This window comes from Coregonus lavaretus (genome assembly GCF_964263955.1).
Source record: "Coregonus lavaretus genome assembly, chromosome: 33".
In the NCBI taxonomy this organism is placed as follows: domain Eukaryota; kingdom Metazoa; phylum Chordata; class Actinopteri; order Salmoniformes; family Salmonidae; genus Coregonus; species Coregonus lavaretus.
Genome location: NC_140020.1, coordinates 17809345 through 17814123, shown reverse-complemented (window position 1 = coordinate 17814123; position 4779 = coordinate 17809345).

Below are 4779 nucleotides of genomic sequence, written 5' to 3'. Positions count from 1 at the left end.
TGAAAGTAGCGCTCACAAGCCAAAACAAATCCCAGAAAATGTTTCACAATTGTGTACAAAGTCATCGATTTCGTATGATATGTTACGTCCTGCAATGTTTTTATTTTTTAAAATACTTAAGATGCTTAATATCCCATTCAATCTCTTTAATTGCATTTACATTACAAATACATTTTAGGTCAGAAATCTAAATAGATTCACAACCAATTGTGTCCAGGTCTAAGGAAGAGGAATTATCATCATTCTTTATCCAATCAGCAATATACCTCGTTTGGGAAGCCCAATGGTAATGCATGAAATTAGGTAGCGCTAGACCTCCTTTTTGTACAGGCCATTGTAGTTTCTGATATTTAAATCTGGGGCACTTATTCTTCCACACAACTTACAAATCAATAAGGGTAGGTAACAACACATCTGCCACACTGATCCTCAACACGGGGGCCCCTCAGGGGTGCGTGCTCAATCCCCTCCTGTACTCCCTGTTCACCCATGACTGCATGGCCAGGCACGACTCCAACACCATTATTAAGTTTGCCGACGACACAACAGTGGTAGGCCTGATCACCGACAACGATGAGACAGCCTATAGGGAGGAGGTCAGAGACCTGGCCGTGTGGTGCCAGGATAACAACCTCTCCCTCAATGTGACCAAGACAAAGGAGATGATTGTGGACTACAGGAAAAAAAAGAGGACTGAGCACGCCCCCATTCTCATCGACAGGGCTGTAGTGGAACAGGTTGAGAGCTTCAAGTTCCTTGGTGTCCACATCACCAACAAACTATCATGGTCCAAACACACCAAGACAGTCGTGAAGAGGGCACGACAAAGCCTATTCCCCCTCAGGAGACTGAAAAGATTTGGCATGGGTCCTCAGATCCTCAAAAAATTCTACAGCTGCACCATCGTGAGCATCCTGACTGGTTGCATCACCGCCTGGTATGGCAACTGCTCGGCCTCCGACCGCAAGGCACTACAGAGGGTAGTGTGTACGGCCCAGTGCATCACTGGGGCCAAGCTTCCTGCCATCCAGGACCTCTATACCAGGCGGTGTCAGAGGAAGGCCCTCAAAATTGTCAAAGACTCCAGCCACCCTAGTCATAGACTGTTCTCTCTGCTACCGCACGGCAAGCGGTACTGGAGCGCCAAGTCTAGGTCCAAAAGGCTTCTTAACAGTTTCTACCCCCAAGCCATAAGACTCCTGAACAGCTAATCAAATGGCTACCCGGACTATTTGCACCCCCACCCCATCTTTTTACGCTGCTGCTACTCCCTCGATCTGGGGCTCCACGCAAGATCTCACCCCGTGGGGTCAAAATGATCACAAGAACGGTGAGCAAAAATCCCAAAACCACACGGGGGGACCTAGTAAATGACCTGCAGAGAGCTGGGACCAAAGTAACAAAGCCTACCATCAGTAATACACTACGCCGCCAGGGACTCAAATCCTGCAGTGCCAGACGTGTCCCCCTGCTTAAGCCAGTACATGTCCAGGCCCGTCTGGCGTTTGCTAGAGTGCATTTGGATGATCCAGAAGAGGATTGGGAGAATGTCATATGGTCAGATGAAACCAAAATAGAACTTTTTGGTAAAAACTAAACTCGTCGTGTTTGGAGGACAAAGAATGCTGAGTTGCATCCAAAGAACACCATACCTACTGTGAAGCATGGGGGTGGAAACATCATGCTTTGGGGCTGTTTTTCTGCAAAGGGACCAGGACGACTGATCCGTGTAAAGGAAAGAATGAATGGGGCCATGAATCGTGAGAGTTTGAGTGAAAACCTCCTTCCATCAGCAAGGGCATTGAAGATGAAACGTGGCTGGGTCTTTCAGCATGACAATGATCCCAAACACACCGCCCGGGCAACGAAGGAGTGGCTTCGTAAGAAGCATTTCAAGGTCCTGGTGTGGCCTAGCCAGTCTCCAGATCTCAACCCCATAGAAAATCTTTGGAGGGAGTTGAAAGTCCGTGTTGCCCAGCGACAGCCCCAAAACATCACTGCTCTAGAGGAGATCTGCATGGAGGAATGGGCCAAAATACCAGCAACAGTGTGTGAAAACCTGGTGAAGACTTACAGAAAACGTTTGACCTGTGTCATTGCCAACACAGGATATATAACAAAGTATTGAGAAACTTTTGTTATTGACCAAATACTTATTTTCCACCATAATTTGCAAATAAATTCATGAAAAATCCTACAATGTGATTTTCTGCATTTATTTTTCTCATTTTGTCTGTCATAGTTGACGTGTACCAATGATGAAAATTACAGGCCTCTCTCATCTTTTTAAGTGGGAGAACTTGCACAATTGGTGGCTGACTAAATACTTTTTTCCCCCACTGTATAGCCTTCCTACTGTTATTTTATTTTACTTCTGCTCTTTTTTTCTCAACACTTTTTTGTTGTTGTTTTATTTTAATTTTTTATAAAAAAATAAATGCATTGTTGGTTAAGGGCTGTAAGTAAGCATTTCACTGTAATGTCTACACCTGTTGTATTCGGTGCATGTGGCCAATTTGATTTGATTTGATTTGAAACCGTGTAGCATTTTTTTTAACTAAGCAGGGATGGAGTAAGGCAGCATTCACATTGGATAGAGCATTCTGGGAAGTACATTCATTTTGATAATGGCAATTCTTCCAAGCATAGAAGTTGGTAGAGGGGACCACCTTTGAAGGTCTTTCTTAATAGCTTCAAAAACAGGATTCAGATTCATTTTCAATAGGTGTCCAGGTATTTCAACCCCCTGTGTGACAGCTGGAATGGAAGATGTGCTACATCATCCGAGTGTCTATATTTTCCAAGTAGGAGAGCCATTGAATTCCCTAAATGAATCTTATAGCCAGAAAAGAAACTGAAGTCCTTCATGTTCTGAATGAGCATGGGGACAGAGGATGTAGGATTATTTAGAAACAGAAGAACATCATTGGCATAGAGTGAATTCTTATGGGTTTTACATTTTGTCTGTATGCCTGTAACCAGCGCATTTGACCTAATGGTCTCTGCTAAAGGTTCCATAACCAAAGCAAATAAGAAGGGTGAGAGAAGACAGCCTTGTTTTGTGCCTCTACCTATGGGGAATGGAGGTGATACTGTGTGTTTTATAGAAACAGCTGCTTAAAGGGCTGAGTAAATAAGTCTGACCCAGTCAGTGAATACCTCTCCAAAAGAGAATTGTTGCAGATTCTTGAAAAGATAGCACCACTCATTTCTATCAAATGCTTTTTCAGCATCTAATATCACCACTAGAGCATCCATTTCTTGATTTTAACATACTGCAGTAATCCTAACAATCTCCTGACAATCCAGTTTGTTCTGGAGCCACAATAGTGGGTATAATAGGATTCAGCCTTGAAGCCAAACAACTTTGCTAGGATTTTGGAATCGATGTTCAAATTTCAGATGGGCCTATGTGACGTGGATCGTCTAGGTCCTTGTTTTCCTTCAGAATTACCTTACTTGTGGCCTCCCGAGTGGCACAGCGGTCTAAGGCACTGCATCGCAGTGTTGCGCTGTCACTACATCCTGGGGTTCGGTCCTAGGCTGTGTCATTACTAGCTGTGACCAGGAGTCCCATAGGGCGGCACACAGTTGGCCCAGCGCCGTCCGGGTTAGGGGAGGGTTTGGCTGGGGGGGCTTTACTTGGCTCATCTCGCTCTTGTGGCGGGCCGGGCGCCTGCAGGCTGACTTCGGTTGTCAGTTGAACGTTGTTTCCTCCAACACATTGGTGCAGCTGGCTTCCGGGTTAAGCGAGTGGGTGTTAAGAAGCGAGATTTGCCCGGTCATGTTTTCGGAAGACGCATGTCTCGACCTTTGCCTCTCCTGAGCCCGTTGGGGAGTTGCAGCGATGAGACAAGATCGAAAAGAATATTATTTTTTTACCTTAATTGTGGCTTAATTGTTTTTAATAGATAGAGAATGTTTGAACATTTGTCAATAGAGGGGACAGGGTGTCTTTGAAAGTTTTATACATTTCACGTGGGAGGCCATCAGGCCCACATGCCTTCTCGGATGCCAATGTATCTTCTCCTACCTCTTTACTAGTCATCACTCTGACTAATTTAGACCTGTCTTGTTCTGAGACCTTCAGGAGTTTTTATACGTACAAAAAAGCTATTGTGGGGTTTCCGAAGTGTAGAGGGAGGAATTAAACACAGATATTTCAGATGTAGTCGAACAATGTTTACACCTGTTATGTGTGGGGGTTTCAATGTTTTTTTCTCCCTTCTCAATAAGATGTGGGATTTCTAGGGTTATCACAGTGGAGTCTATTTCAAGTAGCTACAGATCATTTGAGTGACTGAACAGAATGATTCTGTTCACCTGAGGATCTTCATGTGTCAGATTTAAATGACTGTAGATTCACAACAGAGATGCTATTCATGGTTAAAGTGAAGGCATTGTCTCTGGCTGCAGTAATTTAAAGGACTGTGGTTGGGTCTGACGGCCTGGGTAAAGCAGAATAGAACAGGAGCCAGGTGCAGGGCTGCAGTTAAGGAGTTGACTTCCATCTAGCAAATATTTCATATGTTCTTATCTTGAAACAACCTAATATTGAGAAAATAGTCATGCAGTATTTGATAAAGCCGTGTAGACGTGTATTTTGAGGAAAAGAAAATGCCTATATTTACAGGTTAACCACTTGTAACCCATTGTATCTCATATACAATGGTATCTAGTCTCATTCACATGAGAAACCACGTCAGCCTGTAGTTGACAGCTTGGTGTCTGCGTCACACTGGGGTCTGAGGCCAATGAACCCTCTTTATTGTTTCCTCT